This window comes from Hordeum vulgare, chromosome 2H (genome assembly GCF_904849725.1).
Source record: "Hordeum vulgare subsp. vulgare chromosome 2H, MorexV3_pseudomolecules_assembly, whole genome shotgun sequence".
Lineage (NCBI taxonomy): Eukaryota > Viridiplantae > Streptophyta > Magnoliopsida > Poales > Poaceae > Hordeum > Hordeum vulgare.
In genome coordinates, this window is record NC_058519.1 from 494,861,456 (window position 1) to 494,877,388 (window position 15,933).

The window sequence follows — 15,933 nt, forward strand, 5'->3', positions numbered from 1 at the left end:
GATGCTCTTTCCGGATTTTTGACTGAGCGACTTTCAGCATCGCAAATAACTCGCCGGGTGCCTTGTTCATCCCTTGCATGTTTATAGTTCAACATGAAGCTCTTGTAGCTAGGTGGCAGTGATTGAAGAATTCTGTCAGTGATAGCTTCTTGCGGGAGAACAATCCCCAGCTCAGCTCGACGATTTGAGTACGGAGAGATTTTGAGCACATGTTCACTGACAGACAAATTCTCCTCCATTTTGCAACTATAGAATTTATCGGAGGTCTCATACCTCTCGATTCGAGCATTCTTCTCAAAGATAAACTTCAACTCCTGGAACATCTCATATGCTCCATGACGTTCAAAACATCGTTGAAGTCCCAGTTCTAAGCCGTACAAAACTGCACAATGAACTAGTGAGTAGTCACCCTTACGAGCTTGCCAAGCGTTCAAAACAACTTGGTCAGCCGTAGCGGGTGGTTCACCTCCTAGCGCTGCATCAACAACATAATTCTTTTGCCCAGCTTGAAGGATAAGCCTCAGATTTTGATCCCAGTCTACAAAGTTGCTACCAGCATCTTTCACCTTAGCTTTCTCTAGGAACGTATTGAAATTCAGGGTTGCTACTGCACGAGCCATTGATCTACAACATAATTTTTTTGCAAATATTACTTAGACTATCTTCAAGACAATTGAGTTTAGATAATCATATTACTAATAAACTCCCATTGAAATAGACATCCCTCTAGTTATTCGAGTGTCGCATGATCCAAATTCACTAACTCAAGTCCGATCATCACGTGAGTTGAGCATAGTTTCAGTGGCGAACATCTCCATGTTGATCATATCTACTATATGATTCATGATCGACCTTTCGGTCTCTTGTGTTCCGAGGCCATGTATGTACATGCTAGGCTCGTCAAGTTTTACCCGAGTGTTCCGCCTGTGCAACTATTTTGCACTCGTTGTATGTGAAGGTTGCGTCTATCACACCCGATCATTACGTGGTGTCTCGAAATGACGAACTGTCGCAATGGTGCACAGTTGGGGAGAACACAATTTTAGTGAGGGATCACCTTATAATGTTACTGTCCTTCTAAGCAAAATAAGGTGCATAAAAGGATTAACATCACATGCAATTCAGAAGTGACATGATATGGCCATGATCTTGTGCTTCTTGATCTCCATCACCAAAGCACTGACATGATCTTCATCGTCACCGGCTCCACACCATGATATCCATCATCATGATCTCCATCATTGTGTCGCCATCGAGAGTGTCGTGCTATCTATGCTATTACTACTAAAGCTACAACCTAGCGATATAGTAAAGACATCTGCAAGCACAAATGTTAGTTTAAAGTCAACCCTATGGCTCCTGCCGGTTGCCGTAGCATCGACGTGCAAGTCGATATTTAACTATTACAACATGATCATCTCATACATCCAATATATCACACCATGTCTTTGGCCATATCACATCACATGCATACCCTGCAAAAACAAGTTAGACGTACTCTAATTTGTTGTTGCATGTTTTACGTGGCTGCTAGCACTACTAGGGAAAACCCTAGTAGTAGCGCTGGTTTTACCCTTACTAGTAGCGCTGGGGCCAGCGCTAGTGCTAACGCGCTACTGCTAACACTTATCAGTAGCGCTGGATTGAAAGCGCTACTGGTACCTACGTTAGCCGTAGTGCTGGAATAAATAGAGCGCTACTCCTAAGCCAGCGCTCACTACTGGAATCCGGTTCTTTGCCGTCAGCCAGTTCTTTGCCGTCTGCTGGCTGATGGGAAAGAACCTCTTTGCCGTCAGTTGACACAAGGCAGACGACAAAGGGCTGACTGATGGCAAACATACTATTTGCCATGTGTAGGCCCTTTGCCGTCTACCAGCGGACGACAAAGAGACCCAGGGTAGACGGAAAAGAGGACGGGTGGGTCCCATGCCTACCGTGTCTGACAGAAGGCAAACTTTGCCATCTGGGGGCCTTTGCCGTCCGCCATGGGGCCCTTTGCCGTCGGGGGGCGGACGGAAAAGGGGTCGACCCTATAACGGCCGTCAACCCCCTCCTCGCTCACTGTCTCTCTCTCCCCCCCGGCCACTGTCTCTCTCCCCTCACCCACTTGCCCCCGCCGCCCTCCCTCCTTGCAGCCCCCTCCACCTTGCAGCCCTCCTCCACCACCCCCCGCGGCGACCCCCTCCCCGCGGTACCCACCCCTCGCGGCAACCCCTCCCCGTGGCGACCCCCTCCCCGCGGCAAGCCCCTCCCCGCGGCGACCCCCTCTCCGCGGCCCTCCCGTCACCTTGGCCCTCCTCCCCCACCACCACACCTCCTAGTGAGTTCATTTTCTTTCATTTTTTTCATTTCATTGCATCTATTAGTTTAGGTTAGTGCCAGTGTTAATGAGGTTAATGTTAGTTTAGGCTAATTAGGTTACTATTAGTTTAGTGTTAGTTAGGTTATTGTTAGTTTAGGTTAATTAGGTTACTATTAGTTTAGTGTTAATTAGGTTACTGTGAGAACAGGAGGAGGAGGAGGAGGAGAAAAAAGAATAATAATAATAATAGTAATAAGATGATAAAGAAGAAGAAGAAGAAGAAGAAGAAGAAGAAAAAGAGGAGAGAGGAGAAGAAGAAAGAAGAGGACCCCGACCCCCGACCCCCCGCCCATGACCCCCGACCCTTGACGCCACCAATCCCCGACGCCCGACGCCACCAACCCCCGACCCCCGACGCCCCTAACACCCGACTCCCGACACCCGACGCCACCAACCCCCGACGCCCGACGCCACCAACCCCCGACCCTCGACCCCCGACCCCCGACGCCACTGATACCTGACTCCCGACCACCGACGCCCGACACCACTGACCCCCAACCCCCGACTCCCGACCCCCGACTCCCGACCCCCGACTCCACTGACCCCCAACCCCCGACGCCCGACGCCACTGACCCTCGACTCCCGATGCCACTAACCCTCGACCCCCGACCCCCGATGCCCGACGCCACTGACCCTCGACTCCCGAAGCCACTGACCCTCGACCCCCAACCTCCGACGCCACTGACCCTCGACCCCCGACCCCCGACACCTCTTTCGCCTCTTGTTGATCGAAAAGACCCCAACCCCTATGCTAGTGACCCTCGACCCTCGACGACACTGACCCCCGACCATCGACACATTTAACCCGACTCCCGACCACCGACACCCGACACCACTGATCCTCGACGCCACTAATCCCCGACCTCGGACACCTCTTCTAGTTACTGTTGAATGAGAAGGTGCTTTTCGACCTTCTAGAGGCCCACGGGGTCAAAGTTTTGTAAATTATGAGTTAGGTCACATATTTTCCGATTATGTTAATTATAAAAACATCATATTTGTGTTGATCGTGTGAATTTCAATGTGCAGTTGTTCGACGACCTCCACGTGCGTTGGACGAGCTCCACCCCTGCGTTTGTTGGTGAGCACAAATGACTTCTCCTCCTACCCCCTTAATTTGCTCTGTCCCGGTCTCTGTGCCGATGAAACTTGCTAGATATAGGTTTCTTCAATCATGAGTATGCGTGACCAGTATGCGTCTCCTATTCGAAAGGGCGACATCTATAAATATGCATTTCTTTGCATATTTATAACCGCCATCCTTTCGAATTGTCCAACATTATCCATGGACAACCCGAGTATGTGTAGATTCGGTTCGTTTTCCCGTATGCTGTGCTCTGGATCCGATGCAGAATTTCGTCAGTGCCTCCCTGTTGTTCTCCGGGTACACATCCTCTCTGCTTATTGCCGAGACGTGTATCAGGAGAATAGCGGGGAGGTGCTGCCGAAATTTTGCGTCGCATCGGGAGCAGAGCATGGGAAAACGAACCCAATCTACACATACTCGGGTGGGATTAGGACCTATCTTTCCCTATTAGCGTGTAGGTTGCATGGACGTAATCAAACTGACAAACTTGATTAGCGTATGAATATAGATGATGAATTATATATTTATTTCTTGTGCGCCCATAGGTAGCTAGGCAACATGAGTGATCGTGCTTGGATGTACACTGGTCACCCTAGTCAGAAAGACATGACCCATGAATGGTTAACAAAAACCAGGGGGTTTGTGAGAGCCGCATTTGCAAATGGACAGCAAAAAACATGGTGCCCCTGTCCCAACTGCGACAACTGGAAAAAGCAGACAGAGTTTGAAATGGGTAAACACCTGCAGAAGTGGGGTTTTATGCCTAATTATACGGTGTGGACTTTTCATGGTGAGTCTGACGAACGTGCCAGAGCTGAGGTGATTCGTCGTCGCACCGACGAGCATGGTACCGGGATTGAAGACATGGTGCAAGACTTTGATGATGCTCGAGATTCGGAGGATGAGATGGAGGAATCTGCAAAGGCCTTCTATGAAATGTTGGTGTCGTCAAAACGTCCTCTCCACAAGCGGACCGAGCTTTGTCAGCTGGATGCCATCGCGCAAGTAATGGCTCTAAAGACTCAATTCAACCTAGGCACATAATGCTACGACGCGATGATGACGATATTTGGACGCTTTCTACCGAAAGGCCATGTACTGCCTGCAAACCTGTACCAGTCAGAGAAAATCCTCCGTGTACTTAAGATGCCCTATGAGAAGATACATTCCTGTGAGAATGGATGTGCCTTATTTAGGCTTGAGTATGCGGCCTTGAACTATTGGCCCATTTGCAATTCTTCCAGGTATATTGTGGTAGACAACGGTATGGGTGAGAAGAACCAGACCAAAATGCCCATTAGCGTTATTCGATATCTGCCAATCGTACCAAGACTTCAATGTATTTTCATGGTCGAAGAGATGGCCAGACAGATGACATGGCAGAAATTGGGCAAAAGAACCGAACTAGATGCGGATGGGAACAAGATGCTGGTACACACTTAAGATGGTTTTGCATGGAGGCACTTCGATGCATTAAATCGGAAGATCGAAGGCAACCTAGAATTGCCATCAGCACGGATGGGTTCAATGTGTATGGTATGACGGCAACACAATACAGTTGTTGGCCTGTATTTGTCATTCCACTTAATTTGCCACCCGGAGAGATTATGAAAAGAAAGAACATTTTCCTGATGTTGATAATTCCAGGGCCCAACTATCCGGGGAAGAATATGAATGTGTACATGCAGCCGCTTAAGGATGAGTTGCAAGAAGCCTGGGATAATGGGATCAAGACCTACGACGTGGCTACCAAAACAAATTTCAAAATGCATGTGTGGTACATGTACTCGACGCATGATTATCCGGCGTTTGCGCTATTCGCTGGCTGGTGTGTGCATGGAAGGTTCTCGTGAACCACATGCAAGGCAGATCTTCAGTTTCGTTGGTTGCAGGCTGGTCACAAGTTTTCTTGCTTTGACATGCATAGACAATTCCTGGATCCTGACCATAAGTTCAGAAAAGACAAGAAGAATTTTATCAAAGGTAGAGTTGTCAAAAACACTTCACCAGCTGCGTTGATAGGCCAACAGACCCTTGATCAGTTAAACGCTCTCGAGCCTGATCCTTTGCATCCAGGGTACTTCAAAGGGTATAATATGGAACACGCATGGACTCACAAGTCATGCTTATGGGATCTGCCTTACTTCAAAGACCTCCTTTGCCCACACAACATCGACGTGATGCACACTGAAAATAATATTGCGGAGGCCATTTTTGGTACATTGTTCGGCATAGAGGGGAAGTCAAAAGATAATCCTAAGGCTAGAATCGACCTGGAGGCTCTATGTGATAGACCGTTGCAAAACTTGCGACAACGGAAAGGAAAGCAAAGCATAGCGAAGCCAAAGGCATGGTTCAATCTTGAAAGGCCAGCTATGAGGGAAATGATATTGTGGGTGGAAATGCGGTTGATGTTCCCCAATGGGTATGCTGCGAATCTAAAGAGGGGAGCGAGTCTTGAGAAATTGAAAATATTTGGTCTTAATGCCGGTGATATTGCATGGCTTTATCCATGGGGATGAATGCCTAGTACTGGCAGAGCTGAGCTATTTCTTCCGTTCTCTTTGTGCCAAAGAACTATCGCCTGGCGTGCTAGATGAAATGAAGAGTTGGCGGCGGAGTTGATTTGAAAATTAGAAAAGATCTTTCCACCGGGCTTCTTTAATCCAATGCAACATTTTATTTTGCATCTCCTTGTAGAGGCAAGAATGGGGGGGGGTGTTCAAAATAGATGGTGCTACTCAACAGAGGATGCAGAAGATGCTTCGAGCTAAGTGTAAAAATAAACGTAGAATTGAAGCATCGATGGCCGAGGCATTCATTACTGAGGAGGCGGCAAACTTCGTGACAACACACTACGAAGCCAAAGATGATCATTTGCATAACCCGAAGCCTCGGTACAATGATGGTGATCCAAAAAAGTTCGATCCAACCTCAACCTATTCAAAGGTAAGCTCACACCATCTGGTGCTTCAAAAGGGAAATCGTTGGACGTGGAAGAATGGCGGACCATTTCATTGTATATCTTCACCAACCTAACAGAAGTGCGGTCGTACATCGAGTAAGTTCTCGGTAAATTATTGTTCCACAACTTCTAATTGCTTAGAACTACTCTTATTCCCGTATATTTGATATAGTCGATACGTCGCCGAATTTTCAGATGGAGCGGACATCGAAAAAGATTCCGTCGAAGACTATGAGCTTCTCGCTAAGCATGGAGGCGACTATCCCGGATTCATCTCTTGGTTCAAACAAAGGTTAATTAATTACCATCAAGGGCCCATTTGATTTCTAGGTCTAATTTGCGGCTAATGCATCCATTCTTTCGTATTAAAATTGTATGCTCATGCAGAGTCTATGGACTGAGTTGAGACAAGTCGCTAATGGTTTTGACTATAAGGTCCGTTCATTTGAGAAATACAACATCAACGGGTATCACTTTCGTACCTTTGGAAAATAGCTATCTATGCCCGACCTAAAGACTACAAATTGTTCTGTCTCTGCTATCGGCGAAGGAGGCGCCGAGTATTATGGAAGAGTTGAAGCAATTTATGAACTTCTATTCTATGGTGAAAACCCACCGACCGTCGTAGTCTTCAAATGTTATTGGTTTGAGCCGAGGGAGACTAGAAGGACTCATGAACATATAGGACTAGTCGAAATCAACCAAAACACCCACTTAGATATTCCCGATGTCTATATTACGGCCCAACAGGCAACAAAAGTTTTCTATCTACCGTGGGCCTGCCAAACTGATCCAAATCTCAAACATTGGGATGCCGTTTATGAAGTGCCACCACATTTTAGACCACCTACCCTCAATGAAGAGGATTACGAACCTCACATTAACCCAGACACATATGAAGGAGAATTCTTCCAAGAAACACGTATGTCCAAGAAACGTTTCAAGAACCACTCTACTTCACCCAGAACATTGAAGTAGACAGCGACAGTGAATTCGTCTTTACCCCTGAGCCCGAACAAGAAGAGCTGGAAGAAGAAGAGGTTACTGCTGTGGATGATCTATCACTTCTTGACCGATTATATAATGGTGGCCTTCCAGATGTTCTTCCTGATAGTGATGATGATGATGCATTTATTGATGATAGTGATGATCATGATGCATTTATTGACCTCGAAGCATATATAGACGAGCACGATTGTTATTAGTTCATGTGAGGTATTCAACTATTATTATATATAAATTTTGAGTTTATGTTAGGTATTTAATTTTTGTTAGTCATGTTGGTATTTATGACGATGATACACTTAAATTATATACATTTTATTACTCATGTTGGTATTTATGTTGTACTAATTCCATTTACTCTTTGTCATGACAGGTTTTGAAAGATGGTGGGAAAGGGTTGAAAGCACTCCGCGGCTCCTTCTTCGTCGGCGGGTGGTGGGATGGGTACTTCCATTCCTGCCTCGCCTCTTCGGAGAGCGTTGCTCTCTACTCTACAAGGAGCGCCCCCCGTGAGAGGAGGTCGACCCCCCGCGAAGCCGAGAAGTACTAAAGGTACACATTGTATTCATGTTGGTATTTATGTTGTACTCATGTTGTATGCATATTGGTATTTATATACATTTTATTACTCATGTTGGTATTTATGTTGTACTGAAGGTACACGTGGCCGCGGGAGAGGTAGGGCGGTGGCTGCCACGCCTTCTGAGGTGGAGGCTACACGTTCTCCGCCACCGCCCCAAGCTGATTCACCTGAGCATAGGACTTATAGGGTGGATTCGTCTGAGGTGGAGGCTACACGGTCTCCGGTTCACGAGCCTCGGGTCGACGAGCCTTCGACCCACGAGACTCGTGTCCTAGAGGCTTCGTTCCAGGCGACTCCGGAGCAAAGGAGGGATGAGGGTACGTCCCCAGAGACCCAGTGGGATACCTGGGCAGAGTCAAGTGGCCATGCTAGTAGCGACGAGGAGCTGGGTGAGGGGGCTACCGTCTACCAGTGTGGTAGTTCGGGGCTCCCGCTCGTGCCGGCGTCCCGCGAGCAGAGGTGGTTGATTAGGCCAAATGGGGACAAGTAAGTTAATTTACTCTTATTTAACCTTTTGCCTTCACGTTTTCTCAAATATCTAATGTTTTGGCTTTAATTTGTCATACCGTAGGGGTTGGATTGTTGCCAAGGGTGTCCACAAGCCCAACAACATCCTTGGTGTGCTTTGCCGTCAAAACTTCCGAGGGTTTGTTACGTTGCCCGGTCGGGAGCGAGAGGTAGGAATGACCTGGGAGCACTACTTGGGTGCCCCGGCCCCGCCGGAGGTGGAGATTGACGGTGTTTTGTGCCACACAAGGGCCGACATGGTGATCCGACAGTTCTGGGTAATTTCTCCTTCACACAATTATAAATCAACCATAGCTAGTTATTGTACTAATCGGTGTTGTCTCATTTGCAGACCTACTACAGGTGTGAGGAGGGATACGAGGAGGACGCGACAAAGGTAATCGAAACTGAATGTCGCTGCCTACTTCAAAACTTTCGGCACGAGGCTCGGGTGCAGGCTGTTCGAGACTACTATGCCACGCGGCGTATTAGGAAGGACAAGGCTAAGTGCTGTGATTCTAAGATGGAGAAGGAGCATTACATGAAGGTAATTACATATTATTAAGGCTTTGTAGTTAGTTTCCTTGATTTGGTTCTTACGCGCTCAAATTTCTCTTTATTAACTTAGGTGCCCCCGAGATGGTGTGTGGATAAGATGGATTGTTGGGAGGCCTTGGTGGATCAGTGGTGCTCCGAAACGTGGAAGGCCAGCCACAACAACACCAAGGAGAGGCATGGAAAAATGGTTGGTGTGCCACACCATCAAGGGAACGTCAACTTAATCCAATTTGGCGAGAACAGGGTATGTGGTTTGCTTCATGCCTCATGCAATTCATTCTTAATGCTATCTTGAGCCCTTTACTAATACAATTTTCCTCTCTCTCTCTTTTAGGCGCGTCACAATAAGACGGAGGTGCCACAGATGTACGACCTGTATGCGATGGCCCATACTGCCTCGTACAAGAAGGTCAAGGAATTCTCTGAGTCTGACCTCGAGCATCCAGAAAAATTCACCAACATCTCCTCCCACCACAAGCTCGTGAAGTACAGAGATCACGGGAAGGCGAGGAAAGGGGAGGACTTTAACCCGACCAAGGGGCCTATTGATCCAGAGCTGGTGATGATAGCTGGCAACGGGAGGCCCCATGGCTCGATCGCCGCTGGAGACGGCCTTATACATTGTCCTAGCACTCTCCGGCAGATAAAGGCATGCCAAACGAGCTCCTTTCCGGAGATAACACCTCGTCCACGGCCAGTCAAGCTCGCCATCGAGGTTAGTTTAATGGACTCAACTATCTTTCCGCATTATGTTGTGCGTTGGAACCAATATGATTACAATGCTAACAAATAGTTGTGTTGCAGGCTGCTATTTTGAAAGAGAGAGAGGCAATGCAGGCGGTTATGGCGAAGAAGGATAAGGAGATGAGGGAGCTGGAGGAGAGGACGACTGCATTGGTGGAGGCGGAGAGGGCACGGACTGATGCGTCTAATAGGGCCATATACGGGCTCTTCGTGGTAAGTTTCTTCTTCATATTATTTCAAATCTTGCATTTTAATGTTCGTTTCATTAATAACTAAAAAGTTTGACTTGTTGAAACCAAATGTACAGTCTATGTGCGAGAAGACCAGCCAAGTCCCTCCGGCGATGCTAGTCATTAACATGGCGAGGACGGTGAGTTTCATTTTAGTGCAGTGATCATAAGAGTGTCCTCATGCTAACGACACATTGCAAACGATGTTTGGTGCAGAATATCTCCCAAAACGCATCACACGACCCTTCTATAGTGGAGCCTTCTCGAGGGCAGCCTTCTCTAGGTGAAACAAGCCACAGCCACTGTGCTTCACCGCCGTGATGACGATAATGGTATGTTATTTCTAGTGTTTTAATAAAAATTACATATACTTAGCTAAGTTCTCTCCTGAATGACGTAATAAGGCTTAGGTAGCTCCAAGATGACCTATTCCCCCTAACTTAGGTATTAAATGGCCTATAAATAGCTTAGCTAGATCCAAAATGGCTTATAGTTAGCTTTGAAATGACCTATTTTACCCAAGCTAGCTCCGAAATGACCTAGAGTTAGCTAGGCTTCCACCTAAATGACATAATTAGCTTAGTTAGCTCCAAAATGGTCTATTTAATAAAAATGACATATACTTAGCTAATTATCCTCAAAATGACATAATTAGCTCCAAAATGACATATACTTAGCTAATTATCCTCCAAAATGACATATTTAACCTAAGTTAGCTCCGAAACGACATATAGTTAACTAGGCTTCCACCTAAATGACATAATTAGCTTAGTTAGCTCCAAAATGACCTATTTAATAAAAAATGACCTATACTTAGCTAAGTTCTCTCCTAAATGACATAATAAGGCTAACTTAGCTCCAAGATGACCTATTCCCCTAACTTAGGTATTAAATGGCCTATAATTAGCTTAGCTAGATCCAAAATGGCTTAATAAGCATAGTTTGCTCCGGAATGACCTATTTTACCCAAGTTAGTTCCGAAATGACCTATAGTTAGCTAGGCTTCCACCTAAATGACATAATTAGCTTAGTTAGCTCCAAAATGGTCTATTTAATAAAAATGACATATATTTAGCTAATTATCCTCGAAATGACATAATTAGCTCCAAAATGACATATACTTAACTAATTATCCTTCAAAATGACATATTTAACCCAAGTTAGCTCCGAAACGACATATAGTTAGCTAGGCTTCCACCTAAATGACATAATTAGCTTAGTTAGCTCCAAAATGACCTATTTAATAAAAACTGACCTATAGTTAGCTAAATTCTCTCCTAAATGACATAATAAGGCTAACTTAGCTCCAAGATGACCTATTCCCCTTAACTTAGGTATTAAATGTCCTATAATTAGCTTAGCTAGATACAAAATGGCTTAATAAGTATAGTTTGCTCCGGAATGACCTATTTTACCCAAGTTAGCTCCGAAATGACGTATAGTTAGCTAGGCTTCCACCTAAATGATATAATTAAATTAGTTAGCTCCAAAATGGTCTATTTAATAAAACATGGCCTATATTTAGCTAATTATCCTCGAAATGACATAATTATCTCCAAAAAGGCATTCTTAGCTAATTATCCTCCAAAATGACATATTTAACCCAAGTTAGCTCCGAAACGACATATAGTTAGGTAGGCTTCCACCTAAATGACATAATTAGCTTAGTTAGCTCCAAAATGACCTATTTAATACAAAATGACCTATAGTTAGCTAAGTTCTCTCCTAAATGACATAATGAGGCTAACTTAGGTCCAAGATGACCTATTCCCTATAACGTAGGTATTAAACGGCCTATAATTAGCTTAGCTAGATACAAGATGGCTTAATAAGCATAGTTTGCTCCGGAATGACACATTTTACCCAAGTTAGCTCCGAAATGACCTATAGTTAGCTAGGCTTCCACCTAAATGACATAATTAGCTTAGTTAGCCCCAAAATGGTTTATTTAAGAAAACATGACCTATACTTAGCTAATTATCATCCAGATGACATAATTAGCTCCAAAAAGGCATTCTTAGCTAATTATTCTCCAAAATGACATATTTAACCCAAGTTAGCTCCGAAACGACATATAGATAGCTAGGCTTCCTCCTAAATGACATAATTAGCTTAGTTAGCTCCAAAATGACATATTTAATGAAAAATGACCTATAGTTAGCTAAGTTCTCTCCTAAATGACATAATAAGGCTAACTTAGCTCCAAGATGACTTATTCCCCCCAACGTAGGTATTAAATGGCCTATAATTAGCTTAGTTAGATCCAAAATGGCTTAATAAGCATAGTTTGCTCCGGAATGACACATTTAACCCAACTTAGCTTCGAAATGACTTATAGTTAGCTAGGCTTCCACCTAAATGACATAATTAGCTTAGTTAGCTCCAAAGTGGTCTATTTAATAAAACATGACCTATACTTAGCTAATTATCCTTGAAATGACATAATTAGCTCCAAAAAGGCATTCTTAGATAATTTAGCCCGAAGAAGGGGACAAGAGGAGAAGAAAGAGGAAAAATGAAAAGAAGGAAGAAGAAGAAGAGAAGCAAAAGATGAGAAGAAGAAGGACAAGAAGAAGGAGAAGAAGGAGGAGAAGAAGGAGAAGGAGCTCCTCCTTCTCCTTCTTCTCCTTCTTCTTCCTCCTTCTCCTTCTCCTTCTTCTTTTCTTCTTCTTCACCTCTTCCTTCTCCTTCTTCTCCTCCTCCTGCTCCTCCTTCTTATTTTACTTCTTCTTCTCTTCTTGCTTCTTCTCTTTCTCTTCTTCTACGTAGCTTAGACTCATCCAACAAAGACTAAATTGGCTAATTATCCTACATAATGACATAATTAGCTTAGTTATGTGAAAACAACATCAGAACCTTGGTTAGCTCATTAAAATGACCAATTTAGCTAAAAAATGAAATAATAAGCTCAAAATTGCATAAGAAACTTGGTTAGCTCATGAATATTATATACTTAGCTTGGCTTCCACCTAAATGATATAATTAGCCAATTTAGCTCCAATATGGCTTAATAAGGATAGTTAGCTCCTAAATGACATATTTAACCCAAGTGAGCTCCGAAACGACCTATAGTTAGCTAGGCTTCCACCTAAATGACATAATTAGCTTAGTTAGCTCCAAAATGACCTATTTAAAAAATGACCTATAGTTACCTAAGTTCTCTCCTAAATGACATAATAAGGCTTACGTAGGTCCAAGATGACCTATTCCCCTAACTTAGGTATTAAATGGCCTATAATTAGCTTAGCTAGATCCAAAATGGTTACTAAGCATAGTTTGCTCCGGAATGACCTATTTTACCCAAGTTCGCTCCGAAATGACCTATAGTTAGCTAGACTTCCACCTAAATGACATAATTAGCTTACTTAGCACCAAAATGGTCTATTTAATAAAACATGACCTATACTTAGCTAATTATCCTCGAAATGACATAATTAGGTCCAAAAAGGCTTTCTTAGCTAATTTAGCCCGAAGAAGGGGACAAGAGGAGAAGAAAGAGGAAAAATGAAAAGAAGGAATAAGAAGAAGAAGAGAAGGAGAAGGAGAAGGAGAAGGAGGAAGAAGAAGGAGAAGAAGGAGGAGAGAAGCTCCTTCTCCTTCTTCTCCTGCTTCTTCTCCTTCTTCTTGTCCTTCTTCTTTTCTTCTTCTTCTCCTCTTCCTTCTCCTTCTCCTCCTCCTCCTCCTCCTCCTCCTTCTTCTTTTACTTCTTCTTCTCTTCATGCTTCTTCTCTTTCTCTTCTTCTACGCAGCTTAGACTCATCCAACAAAGACTAAATTGGCTAATTATCCTACAAAATGACATAATTAGCTTAGTTAGGTGAAAACATCATAAGAACCTTGGTTAGCTCATTAAAATGACCAATTTAGCTAAAAATGAAATAATAAGCTCAAAATGGCATAAGAACCTTGGTTAGCTCATGAATATTATATACTTAGCTTGGCTTCCACCTAAACTATATAATTAGCCAATTTAGCTCCAATATGGCTTAATAAGCATAGTTAGCTCCTAAATGACATATTCAACCCAAGTGAGCTCCGAAATGACCTATAGTTAGCTAGGCTTCCACCTAAATGACATAATTAGCTTAGTTAGCTCCAAAATGACCTATTTAATAAAAAATGACCTATAGTTAGCTAAGTTCTCTCCTAAATGACATAATAAGGCGTACGTAGCTCCAAGATGACCTAGTCCCCCTAACTTAGGTATTAAATGCCCTATAATTAGCTTAGCTAGATCCAAAATGGCTTAATAAGCATAGCTTGCTCCAAAATGACATATTTTACCCAAGTAGCTCCGAAATGATTTATAGTTAGCTAGGCTTCCACCTAAATGACATAATTAGCTTACTTAGCTCCAAAATGGTCTATTTAATAAAACATAACCTATACTTACCTAATTATCCTCAAAATGACATAATTAGCTCCAAAAAGGCATAATTAGCTAATATAGCCCGAAGAAGGGGACAAGAGGAGAAGAAAGAGGAAAAATGAAAAGAAGGAAGAAGAAGAAGAAGAGAAGAAGAAGGAGAAGGAGGAAGAAGAAGGAGAAGGAGAAGGAGGATAGAAGCTCCTTCTCCTTGTCCTTCCTTTTTTCTTCTTTTTCTCCTCTTCCTTCTCCTTCTCCTCCTCCTTCTCCTCCTCCTCCTTCTTCTTCTTTTTCTTCTCATTCTTCTTCTCTTCTTGCTTCTTCTCTTCTTGCTTCTTCTCTTTCTTCTTCTACGTAGGTTATTTTGCCCAACAAAGACATACTTAGCTAATTATCCTCCAAAATGACATAATTAGAATAGTTAGGTAAAAACATCATAAGAATCTTGGTTAGCTCATTAAAATGACTAATTTAGCTCAAAAATGACATAATAAGGTCAAAATGGATTTATAATCATAGTTGGCTACAAAATGACATATTTTATCCAAGTTAGCTCTAGAATGACCTATACTTAGCTAAGTTCTCTCCTAAATGACATAATAAGGCTATGTAGCTCCAAGATGACTTATTCCCCCTAACGTAGGTATTAAATGGCCTATACTTAGCTAAGTTCTCTCCGAAATAACCTATATATACTTCTTCATCTAGTATTATTCTTCTAACTTTCTTATTTGTCATTTTGCAGATTACATTCACTTCATGGGAAGCTTGGATTATATTGACGGAATGCTTGAAGATGATTTCTTGTACTATGGCTTAACGGAAGCTTGTATTGAAACTATTGTAGTATATGGATATATATGAAACTTTGTATGCATGTGGATGAAACTGGTGTAATATATGGTTTGGTACGGATGCAACTTGCATAATATGTATGTACTATGGATGAAATTTATTTTAATATGCTTATGAGTACGGAAACAATTTTATTTTTGTCAAATATATATATATATATATCCTGATTATTGTGAAAATTGCTGGATATAATAAGACATAAAATTAAAAGGGGCTGGTTCCCCCCTTTGCCGTCTTCCCCCACATGGCAAAGGGGGGAGGGCAGACGACAAAGAGGGGAGAGAGGGGCTGGTTCCCCCCTTTGCCGTCTACCCCCACATGGCAAAGGGGGGAGGGCAGACGGCAAAGAGGGGAGAGAGAGGGGCTGATTCCCCCCTTTGCCGTCAGCCCCCTCATGGCAAAGGGGGGAGGGCAGATGACAAAGAGGGGGGAGAGAGGGGCTGGTTCCCCCCTTTCCCATCAGCCCCCTCATGGCAAAGGGGGGAGGGCAGACGACAAAGAGGGGAGAGAGAGAGGGGCTCGTTCCCCCCTTTGCCGTCCGCCCCCTAATGGCAATGGGGGGAGGGCAGACGGTAAAGAGAGGAGGCCTGCCATTAACACTTAACAGGACCGTTGGTGGATCTGTTGTCCCATTTAATTTGCCGTCTGCCCCCTCATGGCAAAGATTCTTT